The sequence below is a fragment of the Sus scrofa genome, chromosome 1 (genome assembly GCF_054392235.1).
Source record: "Sus scrofa isolate SSC_HxYL_T2T_F1_AM1 chromosome 1, Sscrofa_HxYL_maternal_Yorkshire_Landrace_v2.0, whole genome shotgun sequence".
Taxonomy (NCBI): Eukaryota; Metazoa; Chordata; class Mammalia; order Artiodactyla; family Suidae; genus Sus; species Sus scrofa.
Genome location: NC_139383.1, coordinates 152125231 through 152143516, shown reverse-complemented (window position 1 = coordinate 152143516; position 18286 = coordinate 152125231). Strand labels below are relative to the sequence as shown.

The 18286-nt window shown below is 72.1% G+C and overlaps 7 non-coding genes across 7 annotated transcripts; all 7 read left to right on the top strand.

Annotated features, from left to right (window-relative positions):
- The first annotated feature begins 768 nt into the window (after positions 1-768).
- LOC146406719 (small nucleolar RNA SNORD116) lies at positions 769-862 on the top strand. The gene has a single exon (XR_014834447.1). It is a non-coding gene; the product is annotated as a small nucleolar RNA SNORD116 (small nucleolar RNA).
- A 2623-nt stretch (positions 863-3485) lies between these two features.
- Positions 3486-3578, top strand: LOC146406718 (small nucleolar RNA SNORD116). Its single transcript, XR_014834392.1, has one exon. It is a non-coding gene; the product is annotated as a small nucleolar RNA SNORD116 (small nucleolar RNA).
- A 2625-nt stretch (positions 3579-6203) lies between these two features.
- On the top strand, positions 6204-6296 carry LOC146406717 (small nucleolar RNA SNORD116). Its single transcript, XR_014834391.1, has one exon. It is a non-coding gene; the product is annotated as a small nucleolar RNA SNORD116 (small nucleolar RNA).
- Positions 6297-8920: 2624 nt separating this feature from the next.
- Positions 8921-9013, top strand: LOC146406716 (small nucleolar RNA SNORD116). The gene has a single exon (XR_014834385.1). It is a non-coding gene; the product is annotated as a small nucleolar RNA SNORD116 (small nucleolar RNA).
- Positions 9014-11630: 2617 nt separating this feature from the next.
- Positions 11631-11724, top strand: LOC146406715 (small nucleolar RNA SNORD116). Its single transcript, XR_014834446.1, has one exon. It is a non-coding gene; the product is annotated as a small nucleolar RNA SNORD116 (small nucleolar RNA).
- A 2623-nt stretch (positions 11725-14347) lies between these two features.
- LOC146406714 (small nucleolar RNA SNORD116) lies at positions 14348-14440 on the top strand. The gene has a single exon (XR_014834382.1). It is a non-coding gene; the product is annotated as a small nucleolar RNA SNORD116 (small nucleolar RNA).
- Positions 14441-17064: 2624 nt separating this feature from the next.
- Positions 17065-17157, top strand: LOC146406713 (small nucleolar RNA SNORD116). Its single transcript, XR_014834376.1, has one exon. It is a non-coding gene; the product is annotated as a small nucleolar RNA SNORD116 (small nucleolar RNA).
- Positions 17158-18286: the final 1129 nt, after the last annotated feature.

Here is an 18286-nt window from a genome sequence, read left to right as displayed (position 1 = left end):
AGGCAGTGTCGGTGGCCGGAGCGAGGGTGTTTTCCCATCGGGGTGAGAGGGAGAGCCCCAGGGTGGGCCTGGGGGCGGAATCGGACTCGGGGTTGGGGTGGACTCTTCTGAAGCTGGGAGGGGTGCGGGTGGGCAGGGCCTTAGGGAGCCTGAGGGAGGCGCGGTTCCTGGGGGAAGGGTGTGGCGAGGCGGCGGCAGCCCGCGTGGCGCTGTGGCGCCCCAGGGAAGGGGCAGTGCTGGCCACTCGTGTGGCCCTTTGGCTGCTGGCACCCAGTGAGAGGGGGGAGGCCAGGGACAGGTGGCAGCCAGGCTGCCCACAGGCCCTGGGCGGTGGGGGGCCCGGCCCCTGTGCCTTGGGCAGCCTGGCCCCTTGCTGAGGCGTGCTTGCGCGTGTCCGTTGTCGCCCTCACCCAGCTGCTGCGGCGGAGAGACGGAGGCCAGCGCGGGGAGCGGAAGCCGGAGCCTGTCGGGAGCGACCCCGGGAAGGCCAGTCCCTCCTGCCGGAGGGAGGCGTGTTGGCGTGCGGCCGGTGGCGGGATCGATGGCCACCTGGTAGGCGATGGTAAGCGGCAGTGGCCTGCGCCAAGGTAGCCCCCGGGGGGCGGTGTGTGGCGCCCGGACCCGCACCCTCTGCTCCCGGGGGTGGAGCTGACCTGCTTGCCCGCGGTTGGGCTCGGGAGCCTGCGGGCCGCGGCCAGGAGGGAGCTGGCTGGCCGTCCCGGCGGTGGGGGCTGTGGCGGTGGCCGTCCCGCGGGTGTGCCCGTGCTCGGATTGATGATGACACCCACAAACGCATTCCTTGGAAAATCTGAACAAAATGAGTGAGAACTCACTACCGTCTCCTCATCGCAAACTGAGGTCCGGCACGTGGCTCCCACAGGGGCCGTCGGGGGAGGGTCCCGTTGCCTTGGCTCCCTTGGGTGCGTGCAGCCCTGGGGCGCAGGTGGGGGCAGGCAGGCCTCCGGTGGCCCCGGAGGGCCATGGGGAGAGGAGCCTTGGGGCTGGCCTCCTCGAGTGCAGCCCCGGGGCCCCGGGGCCCCGGTGCCCGACGGGAAAGCCTTGGGAGTGGCAGGCCCAGTGTGGGGTGGGCTGCCTGCGGTGTGTGTGAGCGCCGCTGGGCTCTCAGGCCTGCGGCTGCCTCCTTGAGGCCTCCGCGGGGTCCTGCCCGCGGTGTCGGGCGCAGAGGGTGTCTGTAGGTTGCGGGTGAGCAGCGGGGGCCTTGGCCTCGGCGGGACTGCCGACCCAGGTTCTGGTGGGGAGAGAGGAGGCAGGCCGGGGGGCCTTGCCGAGATGGCCGTTTGGGCGGGGTCGGACGCCTTGGCCTGGGCCTTCACGGGGTCGGTGGGGCTGCCAGTGCCTGTCCCTCGCAGAGTCCTTGGTGGTCATCGAGAACCCTGGAGCCCCTGCGGCATTTCCCAGAGACGTGGAGGCGGTGGGCGCCAGGTGGCCCTGGGCGGTGCCGAGTCGGCCGCGGACTGGGGTCGAGAGAAGTGCAGGAGGGCCAGAGGTCCTGGGCCAGTGTGCGCAGAGCACCGTGAGGGGGAGTGTTGGGTGCCCGGGGCGGCAGTGCCTTCAGGGCGGCCTGGGCTATGATGTGGGATATCCTCAGAGATTTGGGCGGCGCGTGGAAGGCAGGACGGAGGGGTCCCGGGCACGTGAATGGGAGCTGGGTGCCTGTGCCCTGGCCGGTCATGGGTGCCGGCGGGCCATAGAAGTGTGAGCCCGCGGCCAGCTCCCGGGGCCGCTAAGGTGTCCACACACGGGGCTGGGCATTGAGGCCGTGCGGCGCCCCTGCCCTGGCTGAGGCCGTGTTCCCGGGGAGGGAGGACAGGGAGTTGCGCAGTGGGAGGCAGTGTGAGGTTGATATCCAGCAGAGCTAGCCACGCCTGCGGACTGGAGCCCAGCCGAGCTGGTGCCGGGCGGGAGCTGGTGGCAAGGAGGGAGTCTGCTGTGGAGGAAAGGGGGCAGGTGGCGGCGGAAGGGGCGTGAGGGCGTGAGTTTCGGTGCGAGGGTGCCGCTGGGCCCAGGGTCTAGTGCGTCTCCCGTGGAGATGCTGGTGCTGGAGTTAGGGAGGCCTGGGTGTGCATGGGTGTGGCACGCAAAGGAGAGGGTCCCATGGGGCCCGGCGGGCCTTCCGGTGCTGGCGGCGGGGCTGTGGCGTGTGCCTTGCGTGGGGCCCGAGCGCCCAACTGGTGGCAGGCTCCGGGCGCCCGGCGGCAGGCGGTCTGTGCGGGTTGCGTTGTGTCCGGTGGACAGGCGGCAGCCGTGGGGCGGGGTTTGGGGCAGGCAGGCCTCCGGTGTCCCCAGAGTGCCCCGGGGAGACCTGCCTGAGGGACCCAGGTCCCGCGCGCCAGGGGGCCTGGTGTGGCGGGCCTGGAGGGTGAAGGGCGAGCGACCCGAGCCCACAGCCTGGCGGCAGGGGACGCCCCTGGCCATTGGCGGTCAGGGCGAGGTGCGGCCCTGCGGGGTCTCGCCCAGGCTCCAGGGCCCTTGGGGTCCCGGAGGGTCCAGCAGAAGGGTCTGTGTTTTGCCCGGGGTCCTGAGAGCGTGCTGGGGATAGCAGGGGTGGAGTGCAGGTGTGCCCATGGGCGCCCCGGGTCCAGGGCCCGCGGAGCCGCTCTCGGGGCGGAGACCTTGCCCCCAGGGGCACGTCAGCGGTCCTGAGGTGAGGCTCCTGCAGAGCACTCTGGGCCGCGTGTGTCTCTCCCTGCGTGGGCAGGCAGTGTCGGTGGCCGGAGCGAGGGTGTTTTCCCATCGGGGTGAGAGGGAGAGCCCCAGGGTGGGCCTGGGGGCGGAATCGGACTCGGGGTTGGGGTGGACTCTTCTGAAGCTGGGAGGGGTGCGGGTGGGCAGGGCCTTAGGGAGCCTGAGGGAGGCGCGGTTCCTGGGGGAAGGGTGTGGCGAGGCGGCGGCAGCCCGCGTCGCGCTGTGGCGCCCCAGCGAAGGGGCAGTGCTGGCCACTCGTGTGGCCCTTTGGCTGCTGGCACCCAGTGAGAGGGGGGAGGCCAGGGACAGGTGGCAGCCAGGCTGCCCACAGGCCCTGGGCGGTGGGGGGCCCGGCCCCTGTGCCTTGGGCAGCCTGGCCCCTTGCTGAGGCGTGCTTGCGCGTGTCCGTTGTCGCCCTCACCCAGCTGCTGCGGCGGAGAGACGGAGGCCAGCGCGGGGAGCGGAAGCCGGAGCCTGTCGGGAGCGACCCCGGGAAGGCCAGTCCCTCCTGCCGGTGGGAGGCGTGTTGGCGTGCGGCCGGTGGCGGGATCGATGGCCACCTGGTAGGCGATGGTAAGCGGCAGTGGCCTGCGCCAAGGTAGCCCCCGGGGGGCGGTGTGTGGCGCCCGGACCCGCACCCTCTGCTCCCGGGGGTGGAGCTGACCTGCTTGCCCGCGGTTGGGCTCGGGAGCCTGCGGGCCGCGGCCAGGAGGGAGCTGGCTGGCCGTCCCGGCGGTGGGGGCTGTGGCGGTGGCCGTCCCGCGGGTGTGCCCGTGCTCGGATCGATGATGACACCCACAAACGCATTCCTTGGAAAATCTGAACAAAATGAGTGAGAACTCACTACCGTCTCCAATCGCAAACTGAGGTCCGGCACGTGGCTCCCACAGGGGACGTCGGGGGAGGGTCCCGTTGCCTTGGCTCCCTTGGGTGCGTGCAGCCCTGGGGCGCAGGTGGGGGCAGGCAGGCCTCCGGTGGCCCCGGAGGGCCATGGGGAGAGGAGCCTTGGGGCTGGCCTCCTCGAGGGCAGCCCCGGGGCCCCGGGGCCCCCGGTGCCCGGCGGCAAAGCCTTGGGAGTGGCAGGCCCAGTGTGGGGTGGGCTGCCTGCGGTGTGTGTGAGCGCCGCTGGGCTCTCAGGCCTGCGGCTGCCTCCTTGAGGCCTCCGCGGGGTCCTGCCCGCGGTGTCGGGCGCAGAGGGTGTCTGTAGGTTGCGGGTGAGCAGCGGGGGCCTTGGCCTCGGCGGGACTGCCGACCCAGGTTCTGGTGGGGAGAGAGGAGGCAGGCCGGGGGGCCTTGCCGAGATGGCCGTTTGGGCGGGGTCGGACGCCTTGGCCTGGGCCTTCACGGGGTCGGTGGGGCTGCCAGTGCCTGTCCCTCGCAGAGTCCTTGGTGGTCATCGAGAACCCTGGAGCCCCTGCGGCATTTCCCAGAGACGTGGAGGCGGTGGGGCGCCAGGTGGCCCTGGGCGGTGCGGAGTCGGCCGCGGACTGGGGTCGAGAGAAGTGCAGGAGGGCCAGAGGTCCTGGGCCAGTGTGCGCAGAGCACCGTGAGGGGGAGTGTTGGGTGCCCGGGGCGGCAGTGCCTTCAGGGCGGCCTGGGCTATGATGTGGGATATCCTCAGAGATTTGGGCGGCGCGTGGAAGGCAGGACGGAGGGGTCCCGGGCACGTGAATGGGAGCTGGGTGCCTGTGCCCTGGCCGGTCATGGGTGCCGGCGGGGCATAGAAGTGTGAGCCCGCGGCCAGCTCCCGGGGCCGCTAAGGTGTCCACACACGGGGCTGGGCATTGAGGCCGTGCGGCGCCTCTGCCCTGGCTGAGGCCGTGTTCCCGGGGAGGGAGGACAGGGAGTTGCGCAGTGGGAGGCAGTGTGAGGTTGATACCCAGCAGAGCTAGCCACGCCTGCGGACTGGAGCCCAGCCGAGCTGGTGCCGGGCGGGAGCTGGTGGCAAGGAGGGAGTCTGCTGTGGAGGAAAGGGGGCAGGTGGCGGCGGAAGGGGCGTGAGGGCGTGAGTTTCGGTGCGAGGGTGCCGCTGGGCCCAGGGTCTAGTGCGTCTCCCGTGGAGATGCTGGTGCTGGAGTTAGGGAGGCCTGGGTGTGCATGGGTGTGGCACGCAAAGGAGAGGGTCCCATGGGGCCCGGCGGGCCTTCCGGTGCTGGCGGCGGGGCTGTGGCGTGTGCCTTGCGTGGGGCCCGAGCGCCCAACTGGTGGCAGGCTCCGGGCGCCCGGCGGCAGGCGGTCTGTGCGGGTTGCGTTGTGTCCGGTGGACAGGCGGCAGCCGTGGGGCGGGGTTTGGGGCAGGCAGGCCTCCGGTGTCCCCAGAGTGCCCCGGGGAGACCTGCCTGAGGGACCCAGGTCCCGCGCGCCAGGGGGCCTGGTGTGGCGGGCCTGGAGGGTGAAGGGCGAGCGACCCGAGCCCACAGCCTGGCGGCAGGGGACGCCCCTGGCCATTGGCGGTCAGGGCGAGGTGCGGCCCTGCGGGGTCTCGCCCAGGCTCCAGGGCCCTTGGGGTCCCGGAGGGTCCAGCAGAAGGGTCTGTGTTTTGCCCGGGGTCCTGAGAGCGTGCTGGGGATAGCAGGGGTGGAGTGCAGGTGTGCCCATGGGCGCCCCGGGTCCAGGGCCCGCGGAGCCGCTCTCGGGGCGGAGACCTTGCCCCCAGGGGCACGTCAGCGGTCCTGAGGTGAGGCTCCTGCAGAGCACTCTGGGCCGCGTGTGTCTCTCCCTGCGTGGGCAGGCAGTGTCGGTGGCCGGAGCGAGGGTGTTTTCCCATCGGGGTGAGAGGGAGAGCCCCAGGGTGGGCCTGGGGGCGGAATCGGACTCGGGGTTGGGGTGGACTCTTCTGAAGCTGGGAGGGGTGCGGGTGGGCAGGGCCTTAGGGAGCCTGAGGGAGGCGCGGTTCCTGGGGGAAGGGTGTGGCGAGGCGGCGGCAGCCCGCGTCGCGCTGTGGCGCCCCAGCGAAGGGGCAGTGCTGGCCACTCGTGTGGCCCTTTGGCTGCTGGCACCCAGTGAGAGGGGGGAGGCCAGGGACAGGTGGCAGCCAGGCTGCCCACAGGCCCTGGGCGGTGGGGGGCCCGGCCCCTGTGCCTTGGGCAGCCTGGCCCCTTGCTGAGGCGTGCTTGCGCGTGTCCGTTGTCGCCCTCACCCAGCTGCTGCGGCGGAGAGACGGAGGCCAGCGCGGGGAGCGGAAGCCGGAGCCTGTCGGGAGCGACCCCGGGAAGGCCAGTCCCTCCTGCCGGAGGGAGGCGTGTTGGCGTGCGGCCGGTGGCGGGATCGATGGCCACCTGGTAGGCGATGGTAAGCGGCAGTGGCCTGCGCCAAGGTAGCCCCCGGGGGGCGGTGTGTGGCGCCCGGACCCGCACCCTCTGCTCCCGGGGGTGGAGCTGACCTGCTTGCCCGCGGTTGGGCTCGGGAGCCTGCGGGCCGCGGCCAGGAGGGAGCTGGCTGGCCGTCCCGGCGGTGGGGGCTGTGGCGGTGGCCGTCCCGCGGGTGTGCCCGTGCTCGGATCGATGATGACACCCACAAACGCATTCCTTGGAAAATCTGAACAAAATGAGTGAGAACTCACTACCGTCTCCAATCGCAAACTGAGGTCCGGCACGTGGCTCCCACAGGGGACGTCGGGGGAGGGTCCCGTTGCCTTGGCTCCCTTGGGTGCGTGCAGCCCTGGGGCGCAGGTGTGGGCAGGCAGGCCTCCGGTGGCCCCGGAGGGCCATGGGGAGAGGAGCCTTGGGGCTGGCCTCCTCGAGGGCAGCCCCGGGGCCCCGGGGCCCCCGGTGCCAGGCGGCAAAGCCTTGGGAGTGGCAGGCCCAGTGTGGGGTGGGCTGCCTGCGGTGTGTGTGAGCGCCGCTGGGCTCTCAGGCCTGCGGCTGCCTCCTTGAGGCCTCCGCGGGGTCCTGCCCGCGGTGTCGGGCGCAGAGGGTGTCTGTAGGTTGCGGGTGAGCAGCGGGGGCCTTGGCCTCGGCGGGACTGCCGACCCAGGTTCTGGTGAGGAGAGAGGAGGCAGGCCGGGGGGCCTTGCCGAGATGGCCGTTTGGGCGGGGTCGGACGCCTTGGCCTGGGCCTTCACGGGGTCGGTGGGGCTGCCAGTGCCTGTCCCTCGCAGAGTCCTTGGTGGTCATCGAGAACCCTGGAGCCCCTGCGGCATTTCCCAGAGACGTGGAGGCGGTGGGCGCCAGGTGGCCCTGGGCGGTGCGGAGTCGGCCGCGGACTGGGGTCGAGAGAAGTGCAGGAGGGCCAGAGGTCCTGGGCCAGTGTGCGCAGAGCACCGTGAGGGGGAGTGTTGGGTGCCCGGGGCGGCAGTGCCTTCAGGGCGGCCTGGGCTATGATGTGGGATATCCTCAGAGATTTGGGCGGCGCGTGGAAGGCAGGACGGAGGGGTCCCGGGCACGTGAATGGGAGCTGGGTGCCTGTGCCCTGGCCGGTCATGGGTGCCGGCGGGGCATAGAAGTGTGAGCCCGCGGCCAGCTCCCGGGGCCGCTAAGGTGTCCACACACGGGGCTGGGCATTGAGGCCGTGCGGCGCCCCTGCCCTGGCTGAGGCCGTGTTCCCGGGGAGGGAGGACAGGGAGTTGCGCAGTGGGAGGCAGTGTGAGGTTGATACCCAGCAGAGCTAGCCACGCCTGCGGACTGGAGCCCAGCCGAGCTGGTGCCGGGCGGGAGCTGGTGGCAAGGAGGGAGTCTGCTGTGGAGGAAAGGGGGCAGGTGGCGGCGGAAGGGGCGTGAGGGCGTGAGTTTCGGTGCGAGGGTCCCGCTGGGCCCAGGGTCTAGTGCGTCTCCCGTGGAGATGCTGGTGCTGGAGTTAGGGAGGCCTGGGTGTGCATGGGTGTGCCACGCAAAGGAGAGGGTCCCATGGGGCCCGGCGGGCCTTCCGGTGCTGGCGGCGGGGCTGTGGCGTGTGCCTTGCGTGGGGCCCGAGCGCCCAACTGGTAGCAGGCTCCGGGCGCCCGGCGGCAGGCGGTCTGTGCGGGTTGCGTTGTGTCCGGTGGACAGGCGGCAGCCGTGGGGCGGGGTTTGGGGCAGGCAGGCCTCCGGTGTCCCCAGAGTGCCCCGGGGAGACCTGCCTGAGGGACCCAGGTCCCGCGCGCCAGGGGGCCTGGTGTGGCGGGCCTGGAGGGTGAAGGGCGAGCGACCCGAGCCCACAGCCTGGCGGCAGGGGACGCCCCTGGCCATTGGCGGTCAGGGCGAGGTGCGGCCCTGCGGGGTCTCGCACAGGCTCCAGGGCCCTTGGGGTCCCGGAGGGTCGAGCAGAAGTGTCTGTGTTTTGCCCGGGGTCCTGAGAGCGTGCTGGGGATAGCAGGGGTGGAGTGCAGGTGTGCCCATGGGCGCCCCGGGTCCAGGGCCCGCGGAGCCGCTCTCGGGGCGGAGACCTTGCCCCCAGGGGCACGTCAGCGGTCCTGAGGTGAGGCTCCTGCAGAGCACTCTGGGCCGCGTGTGTCTCTCCCTGCGTGGGCAGGCAGTGTCGGTGGCCGGAGCGAGGGTGTTTTCCCATCGGGGTGAGAGGGAGAGCCCCAGGGTGGGCCTGGGGGCGGAATCGGACTCGGGGTTGGGGTGGACTCTTCTGAAGCTGGGAGGGGTGCGGGTGGGCAGGGCCTTAGGGAGCCTGAGGGAGGCGCGGTTCCTGGGGGAAGGGTGTGGCGAGGCGGCGGCAGCCCGCGTCGCGCTGTGGCGCCCCAGCGAAGGGGCAGTGCTGGCCACTCGTGTGGCCCTTTGGCTGCTGGCACCCAGTGAGAGGGGGGAGGCCAGGGACAGGTGGCAGCCAGGCTGCCCACAGGCCCTGGGCGGTGGGGGGCCCGGCCCCTGTGCCTTGGGCAGCCTGGCCCCTTGCTGAGGCGTGCTTGCGCGTGTCCGTTGTCGCCCTCACCCAGCTGCTGCGGCGGAGAGACGGAGGCCAGCGCGGGGAGCGGAAGCCGGAGCCTGTCGGGAGCGACCCCGGGAAGGCCAGTCCCTCCTGCCGGAGGGAGGCGTGTTGGCGTGCGGCCGGTGGCGGGATCGATGGCCACCTGGTAGGCGATGGTAAGCGGCAGTGGCCTGCGCCAAGGTAGCCCCCGGGGGGCGGTGTGTGGCGCCCGGACCCGCACCCTCTGCTCCCGGGGGTGGAGCTGACCTGCTTGCCCGCGGTTGGGCTCGGGAGCCTGCGGGCCGCGGCCAGGAGGGAGCTGGCTGGCCGTCCCGGCGGTGGGGGCTGTGGCGGTGGCCGTCCCGCGGGTGTGCCCGTGCTCGGATCGATGATGACACCCACAAACGCATTCCTTGGAAAATCTGAACAAAATGAGTGAGAACTCACTACCGTCTCCAATCGCAAACTGAGGTCCGGCACGTGGCTCCCACAGGGGACGTCGGGGGAGGGTCCCGTTGCCTTGGCTCCCTTGGGTGCGTGCAGCCCTGGGGCGCAGGTGGGGGCAGGCAGGCCTCCGGTGGCCCCGGAGGGCCATGGGGAGAGGAGCCTTGGGGCTGGCCTCCTCGAGGGCAGCCCCGGGGCCCCGGGGCCCCCGGTGCCCGGCGGCAAAGCCTTGGGAGTGGCAGGCCCAGTGTGGGGTGGGCTGCCTGCGGTGTGTGTGAGCGCCGCTGGGCTCTCAGGCCTGCGGCTGCCTCCTTGAGGCCTCCGCGGGGTCCTGCCCGCGGTGTCGGGCGCAGAGGGTGTCTGTAGGTTGCGGGTGAGCAGCGGGGGCCTTGGCCTCGGCGGGACTGCCGACCCAGGTTCTGGTGGGGAGAGAGGAGGCAGGCCGGGGGGCCTTGCCGAGATGGCCGTTTGGGCGGGGTCGGACGCCTTGGCCTGGGCCTTCACGGGGTCGGTGGGGCTGCCAGTGCCTGTCCCTCGCAGAGTCCTTGGTGGTCATCGAGAACCCTGGAGCCCCTGCGGCATTTCCCAGAGACGTGGAGGCGGTGGGGCGCCAGGTGGCCCTGGGCGGTGCGGAGTCGGCCGCGGACTGGGGTCGAGAGAAGTGCAGGAGGGCCAGAGGTCCTGGGCCAGTGTGCGCAGAGCACCGTGAGGGGGAGTGTTGGGTGCCCGGGGCGGCAGTGCCTTCAGGGCGGCCTGGGCTATGATGTGGGATATCCTCAGAGATTTGGGCGGCGCGTGGAAGGCAGGACGGAGGGGTCCCGGGCACGTGAATGGGAGCTGGGTGCCTGTGCCCTGGCCGGTCATGGGTGCCGGCGGGGCATAGAAGTGTGAGCCCGCGGCCAGCTCCCGGGGCCGCTAAGGTGTCCACACACGGGGCTGGGCATTGAGGCCGTGCGGCGCCTCTGCCCTGGCTGAGGCCGTGTTCCCGGGGAGGGAGGACAGGGAGTTGCGCAGTGGGAGGCAGTGTGAGGTTGATACCCAGCAGAGCTAGCCACGCCTGCGGACTGGAGCCCAGCCGAGCTGGTGCCGGGCGGGAGCTGGTGGCAAGGAGGGAGTCTGCTGTGGAGGAAAGGGGGCAGGTGGCGGCGGAAGGGGCGTGAGTTTCGGTGCGAGGGTCCCGCTGGGCCCAGGGTCTGGTGCGTCTCCCGTGGAGATGCTGGTGCTGGAGTTAGGGAGGCCTGGGTGTGCATGGGTGTGCCACGCAAAGGAGAGGGTGCCATGGGGCCCAGCGGGCCTTCCGGTGCTGGCGGCGGGGCTGTGGCGTGTGCCTTGCGTGGGGCCCGAGCGCCCAACTGGTGGCAGGCTCCGGGCGCCCGGCGGCAGGCGGTCTGTGCGGGTTGCGTTGTGTCCGGTGGACAGGCGGCAGCCGTGGGGCGGGGTTTGGGGCAGGCAGGCCTCCGGTGTCCCCAGAGTGCCCCGGGGAGACCTGCCTGAGGGACCCAGGTCCCGCGCGCCAGGGGGCCTGGTGTGGCGGGCCTGGAGGGTGAAGGGCGAGCGACCCGAGCCCACAGCCTGGCGGCAGGGGACGCCCCTGGCCATTGGCGGTCAGGGCGAGGTGCGGCCCTGCGGGGTCTCGCCCAGGCTCCAGGGCCCTTGGGGTCCCGGAGGGTCCAGCAGAAGGGTCTGTGTTTTGCCCGGGGTCCTGAGAGCGTGCTGGGGATAGCAGGGGTGGAGTGCAGGTGTGCCCATGGGCGCCCCGGGTCCAGGGCCCGCGGAGCCGCTCTCGGGGCGGAGACCTTGCCCCCAGGGGCACGTCAGCGGTCCTGAGGTGAGGCTCCTGCAGAGCACTCTGGGCCGCGTGTGTCTCTCCCTGCGTGGGCAGGCAGTGTCGGTGGCCGGAGCGAGGGTGTTTTCCCATCGGGGTGAGAGGGAGAGCCCCAGGGTGGGCCTGGGGGCGGAATCGGACTCGGGGTTGGGGTGGACTCTTCTGAAGCTGGGAGGGGTGCGGGTGGGCAGGGCCTTAGGGAGCCTGAGGGAGGCGCGGTTCCTGGGGGAAGGGTGTGGCGAGGCGGCGGCAGCCCGCGTCGCGCTGTGGCGCCCCAGCGAAGGGGCAGTGCTGGCCACTCGTGTGGCCCTTTGGCTGCTGGCACCCAGTGAGAGGGGGGAGGCCAGGGACAGGTGGCAGCCAGGCTGCCCACAGGCCCTGGGCGGTGGGGGGCCCGGCCCCTGTGCCTTGGGCAGCCTGGCCCCTTGCTGAGGCGTGCTTGCGCGTGTCCGTTGTCGCCCTCACCCAGCTGCTGCGGCGGAGAGACGGAGGCCAGCGCGGGGAGCGGAAGCCGGAGCCTGTCGGGAGCGACCCCGGGAAGGCCAGTCCCTCCTGCCGGAGGGAGGCGTGTTGGCGTGCGGCCGGTGGCGGGATCGATGGCCACCTGGTAGGCGATGGTAAGCGGCAGTGGCCTGCGCCAAGGTAGCCCCCGGGGGGCGGTGTGTGGCGCCCGGACCCGCACCCTCTGCTCCCGGGGGTGGAGCTGACCTGCTTGCCCGCGGTTGGGCTCGGGAGCCTGCGGGCCGCGGCCAGGAGGGAGCTGGCTGGCCGTCCCGGCGGTGGGGGCTGTGGCGGTGGCCGTCCCGCGGGTGTGCCCGTGCTCGGATTGATGATGACACCCACAAACGCATTCCTTGGAAAATCTGAACAAAATGAGTGAGAACTCACTACCGTCTCCTCATCGCAAACTGAGGTCCGGCACGTGGCTCCCACAGGGGCCGTCGGGGGAGGGTCCCGTTGCCTTGGCTCCCTTGGGTGCGTGCAGCCCTGGGGCGCAGGTGGGGGCAGGCAGGCCTCCGGTGGCCCCGGAGGGCCATGGGGAGAGGAGCCTTGGGGCTGGCCTCCTCGAGTGCAGCCCCGGGGCCCCGGGGCCCCGGTGCCCGACGGGAAAGCCTTGGGAGTGGCAGGCCCAGTGTGGGGTGGGCTGCCTGCGGTGTGTGTGAGCGCCGCTGGGCTCTCAGGCCTGCGGCTGCCTCCTTGAGGCCTCCGCGGGGTCCTGCCCGCGGTGTCGGGCGCAGAGGGTGTCTGTAGGTTGCGGGTGAGCAGCGGGGGCCTTGGCCTCGGCGGGACTGCCGACCCAGGTTCTGGTGGGGAGAGAGGAGGCAGGCCGGGGGGCCTTGCCGAGATGGCCGTTTGGGCGGGGTCGGACGCCTTGGCCTGGGCCTTCACGGGGTCGGTGGGGCTGCCAGTGCCTGTCCCTCGCAGAGTCCTTGGTGGTCATCGAGAACCCTGGAGCCCCTGCGGCATTTCCCAGAGACGTGGAGGCGGTGGGCGCCAGGTGGCCCTGGGCGGTGCCGAGTCGGCCGCGGACTGGGGTCGAGAGAAGTGCAGGAGGGCCAGAGGTCCTGGGCCAGTGTGCGCAGAGCACCGTGAGGGGGAGTGTTGGGTGCCCGGGGCGGCAGTGCCTTCAGGGCGGCCTGGGCTATGATGTGGGATATCCTCAGAGATTTGGGCGGCGCGTGGAAGGCAGGACGGAGGGGTCCCGGGCACGTGAATGGGAGCTGGGTGCCTGTGCCCTGGCCGGTCATGGGTGCCGGCGGGCCATAGAAGTGTGAGCCCGCGGCCAGCTCCCGGGGCCGCTAAGGTGTCCACACACGGGGCTGGGCATTGAGGCCGTGCGGCGCCCCTGCCCTGGCTGAGGCCGTGTTCCCGGGGAGGGAGGACAGGGAGTTGCGCAGTGGGAGGCAGTGTGAGGTTGATATCCAGCAGAGCTAGCCACGCCTGCGGACTGGAGCCCAGCCGAGCTGGTGCCGGGCGGGAGCTGGTGGCAAGGAGGGAGTCTGCTGTGGAGGAAAGGGGGCAGGTGGCGGCGGAAGGGGCGTGAGGGCGTGAGTTTCGGTGCGAGGGTGCCGCTGGGCCCAGGGTCTAGTGCGTCTCCCGTGGAGATGCTGGTGCTGGAGTTAGGGAGGCCTGGGTGTGCATGGGTGTGGCACGCAAAGGAGAGGGTCCCATGGGGCCCGGCGGGCCTTCCGGTGCTGGCGGCGGGGCTGTGGCGTGTGCCTTGCGTGGGGCCCGAGCGCCCAACTGGTGGCAGGCTCCGGGCGCCCGGCGGCAGGCGGTCTGTGCGGGTTGCGTTGTGTCCGGTGGACAGGCGGCAGCCGTGGGGCGGGGTTTGGGGCAGGCAGGCCTCCGGTGTCCCCAGAGTGCCCCGGGGAGACCTGCCTGAGGGACCCAGGTCCCGCGCGCCAGGGGGCCTGGTGTGGCGGGCCTGGAGGGTGAAGGGCGAGCGACCCGAGCCCACAGCCTGGCGGCAGGGGACGCCCCTGGCCATTGGCGGTCAGGGCGAGGTGCGGCCCTGCGGGGTCTCGCCCAGGCTCCAGGGCCCTTGGGGTCCCGGAGGGTCCAGCAGAAGGGTCTGTGTTTTGCCCGGGGTCCTGAGAGCGTGCTGGGGATAGCAGGGGTGGAGTGCAGGTGTGCCCATGGGCGCCCCGGGTCCAGGGCCCGCGGAGCCGCTCTCGGGGCGGAGACCTTGCCCCCAGGGGCACGTCAGCGGTCCTGAGGTGAGGCTCCTGCAGAGCACTCTGGGCCGCGTGTGTCTCTCCCTGCGTGGGCAGGCAGTGTCGGTGGCCGGAGCGAGGGTGTTTTCCCATCGGGGTGAGAGGGAGAGCCCCAGGGTGGGCCTGGGGGCGGAATCGGACTCGGGGTTGGGGTGGACTCTTCTGAAGCTGGGAGGGGTGCGGGTGGGCAGGGCCTTAGGGAGCCTGAGGGAGGCGCGGTTCCTGGGGGAAGGGTGTGGCGAGGCGGCGGCAGCCCGCGTCGCGCTGTGGCGCCCCAGCGAAGGGGCAGTGCTGGCCACTCGTGTGGCCCTTTGGCTGCTGGCACCCAGTGAGAGGGGGGAGGCCAGGGACAGGTGGCAGCCAGGCTGCCCACAGGCCCTGGGCGGTGGGGGGCCCGGCCCCTGTGCCTTGGGCAGCCTGGCCCCTTGCTGAGGCGTGCTTGCGCGTGTCCGTTGTCGCCCTCACCCAGCTGCTGCGGCGGAGAGACGGAGGCCAGCGCGGGGAGCGGAAGCCGGAGCCTGTCGGGAGCGACCCCGGGAAGGCCAGTCCCTCCTGCCGGAGGGAGGCGTGTTGGCGTGCGGCCGGTGGCGGGATCGATGGCCACCTGGTAGGCGATGGTAAGCGGCAGTGGCCTGCGCCAAGGTAGCCCCCGGGGGGCGGTGTGTGGCGCCCGGACCCGCACCCTCTGCTCCCGGGGGTGGAGCTGACCTGCTTGCCCGCGGTTGGGCTCGGGAGCCTGCGGGCCGCGGCCAGGAGGGAGCTGGCTGGCCGTCCCGGCGGTGGGGGCTGTGGCGGTGGCCGTCCCGCGGGTGTGCCCGTGCTCGGATCGATGATGACACCCACAAACGCATTCCTTGGAAAATCTGAACAAAATGAGTGAGAACTCACTACCGTCTCCAATCGCAAACTGAGGTCCGGCACGTGGCTCCCACAGGGGACGTCGGGGGAGGGTCCCGTTGCCTTGGCTCCCTTGGGTGCGTGCAGCCCTGGGGCGCAGGTGTGGGCAGGCAGGCCTCCGGTGGCCCCGGAGGGCCATGGGGAGAGGAGCCTTGGGGCTGGCCTCCTCGAGGGCAGCCCCGGGGCCCCGGGGCCCCCGGTGCCAGGCGGCAAAGCCTTGGGAGTGGCAGGCCCAGTGTGGGGTGGGCTGCCTGCGGTGTGTGTGAGCGCCGCTGGGCTCTCAGGCCTGCGGCTGCCTCCTTGAGGCCTCCGCGGGGTCCTGCCCGCGGTGTCGGGCGCAGAGGGTGTCTGTAGGTTGCGGGTGAGCAGCGGGGGCCTTGGCCTCGGCGGGACTGCCGACCCAGGTTCTGGTGAGGAGAGAGGAGGCAGGCCGGGGGGCCTTGCCGAGATGGCCGTTTGGGCGGGGTCGGACGCCTTGGCCTGGGCCTTCACGGGGTCGGTGGGGCTGCCAGTGCCTGTCCCTCGCAGAGTCCTTGGTGGTCATCGAGAACCCTGGAGCCCCTGCGGCATTTCCCAGAGACGTGGAGGCGGTGGGCGCCAGGTGGCCCTGGGCGGTGCGGAGTCGGCCGCGGACTGGGGTCGAGAGAAGTGCAGGAGGGCCAGAGGTCCTGGGCCAGTGTGCGCAGAGCACCGTGAGGGGGAGTGTTGGGTGCCCGGGGCGGCAGTGCCTTCAGGGCGGCCTGGGCTATGATGTGGGATATCCTCAGAGATTTGGGCGGCGCGTGGAAGGCAGGACGGAGGGGTCCCGGGCACGTGAATGGGAGCTGGGTGCCTGTGCCCTGGCCGGTCATGGGTGCCGGCGGGGCATAGAAGTGTGAGCCCGCGGCCAGCTCCCGGGGCCGCTAAGGTGTCCACACACGGGGCTGGGCATTGAGGCCGTGCGGCGCCCCTGCCCTGGCTGAGGCCGTGTTCCCGGGGAGGGAGGACAGGGAGTTGCGCAGTGGGAGGCAGTGTGAGGTTGATACCCAGCAGAGCTAGCCACGCCTGCGGACTGGAGCCCAGCCGAGCTGGTGCCGGGCGGGAGCTGGTGGCAAGGAGGGAGTCTGCTGTGGAGGAAAGGGGGCAGGTGGCGGCGGAAGGGGCGTGAGGGCGTGAGTTTCGGTGCGAGGGTCCCGCTGGGCCCAGGGTCTAGTGCGTCTCCCGTGGAGATGCTGGTGCTGGAGTTAGGGAGGCCTGGGTGTGCATGGGTGTGCCACGCAAAGGAGAGGGTCCCATGGGGCCCGGCGGGCCTTCCGGTGCTGGCGGCGGGGCTGTGGCGTGTGCCTTGCGTGGGGCCCGAGCGCCCAACTGGTAGCAGGCTCCGGGCGCCCGGCGGCAGGCGGTCTGTGCGGGTTGCGTTGTGTCCGGTGGACAGGCGGCAGCCGTGGGGCGGGGTTTGGGGCAGGCAGGCCTCCGGTGTCCCCAGAGTGCCCCGGGGAGACCTGCCTGAGGGACCCAGGTCCCGCGCGCCAGGGGGCCTGGTGTGGCGGGCCTGGAGGGTGAAGGGCGAGCGACCCGAGCCCACAGCCTGGCGGCAGGGGACGCCCCTGGCCATTGGCGGTCAGGGCGAGGTGCGGCCCTGCGGGGTCTCGCACAGGCTCCAGGGCCCTTGGGGTCCCGGAGGGTCGAGCAGAAGGGTCTGTGTTTTGCCCGGGGTCCTGAGAGCGTGCTGGGGATAGCAGGGGTGGAGTGCAGGTGTGCCCATGGGCGCCCCGGGTCCAGGGCCCGCGGAGCCGCTCTCGGGGCGGAGACCTTGCCCCCAGGGGCACGTCAGCGGTCCTGAGGTGAGGCTCCTGCAGAGCACTCTGGGCCGCGTGTGTCTCTCCCTGCGTGGGCAGGCAGTGTCGGTGGCCGGAGCGAGGGTGTTTTCCCATCGGGGTGAGAGGGAGAGCCCCAGGGTGGGCCTGGGGGCGGAATCGGACTCGGGGTTGGGGTGGACTCTTCTGAAGCTGGGAGGGGTGCGGGTGGGCAGGGCCTTAGGGAGCCTGAGGGAGGCGCGGTTCCTGGGGGAAGGGTGTGGCGAGGCGGCGGCAGCCCGCGTCGCGCTGTGGCGCCCCAGCGAAGGGGCAGTGCTGGCCACTCGTGTGGCCCTTTGGCTGCTGGCACCCAGTGAGAGGGGGGAGGCCAGGGACAGGTGGCAGCCAGGCTGCCCACAGGCCCTGGGCGGTGGGGGGCCCGGCCCCTGTGCCTTGGGCAGCCTGGCCCCTTGCTGAGGCGTGCTTGCGCGTGTCCGTTGTCGCCCTCACCCAGCTGCTGCGGCGGAGAGACGGAGGCCAGCGCGGGGAGCGGAAGCCGGAGCCTGTCGGGAGCGACCCCGGGAAGGCCAGTCCCTCCTGCCGGAGGGAGGCGTGTTGGCGTGCGGCCGGTGGCGGGATCGATGGCCACCTGGTAGGCGATGGTAAGCGGCAGTGGCCTGCGCCAAGGTAGCCCCCGGGGGGCGGTGTGTGGCGCCCGGACCCGCACCCTCTGCTCCCGGGGGTGGAGCTGACCTGCTTGCCCGCGGTTGGGCTCGGGAGCCTGCGGGCCGCGGCCAGGAGGGAGCTGGCTGGCCGTCCCGGCGGTGGGGGCTGTGGCGGTGGCCGTCCCGCGGGTGTGCCCGTGCTCGGATCGATGATGACACCCACAAACGCATTCCTTGGAAAATCTGAACAAAATGAGTGAGAACTCACTACCGTCTCCAATCGCAAACTGAGGTCCGGCACGTGGCTCCCACAGGGGACGTCGGGGGAGGGTCCCGTTGCCTTGGCTCCCTTGGGTGCGTGCAGCCCTGGGGCGCAGGTGGGGGCAGGCAGGCCTCCGGTGGCCCCGGAGGGCCATGGGGAGAGGAGCCTTGGGGCTGGCCTCCTCGAGGGCAGCCCCGGGGCCCCGGGGCCCCCGGTGCCGGGCGGCAAAGCCTTGGGAGTGGCAGGCCCAGTGTGGGGTGGGCTGCCTGCGGTGTGTGTGAGCGCCGCTGGGCTCTCAGGCCTGCGGCTGCCTCCTTGAGGCCTCCGCGGGGTCCTGCCCGCGGTGTCGGGCGCAGAGGGTGTCTGTAGGTTGCGGGTGAGCAGCGGGGGCCTTGGCCTCGGCGGGACTGCCGACCCAGGTTCTGGTGAGGAGAGAGGAGGCAGGCCGGGGGGCCTTGCCGAGATGGCCGTTTGGGCGGGGTCGGACGCCTTGGCCTGGGCCTTCACGGGGTCGGTGGGGCTGCCAGTGCCTGTCCCTCGCAGAGTCCTTGGTGGTCATCGAGAACCCTGGAGCCCCTGCGGCATTTCCCAGAGACGTGGAGGCGGTGGGCGCCAGGTGGCCCTGGGCGGTGCGGAGTCGGCCGCGGACTGGGGTCGAGAGAAGTGCAGGAGGGCCAGAGGTCCTGGGCCAGTGTGCGCAGAGCACCGTGAGGGGGAGTGTTGGGTGCCCGGGGCGGCAGTGCCTTCAGGGCGGCCTGGGCTATGATGTGGGATATCCTCAGAGATTTGGGCGGCGCGTGGAAGGCAGGACGGAGGGGTCCCGGGCACGTGAATGGGAGCTGGGTGCCTGTGCCCTGGCCGGTCATGGGTGCCGGCGGGGCATAGAAGTGTGAGCCCGCGGCCAGCTCCCGGGGCCGCTAAGGTGTCCACACACGGGGCTGGGCATTGAGGCCGTGCGGCGCCTCTGCCCTGGCTGAGGCCGTGTTCCCGGGGAGGGAGGACAGGGAGTTGCGCAGTGGGAGGCAGTGTGAGGTTGATACCCAGCAGAGCTAGCCACGCCTGCGGACTGGAGCCCAGCCGAGCTGGTGCCGGGCGGGAGCTGGTGGCAAGGAGGGAGTCTGCTGTGGAGGAAAGGGGGCAGGTGGCGGCGGAAGGGGCGTGAG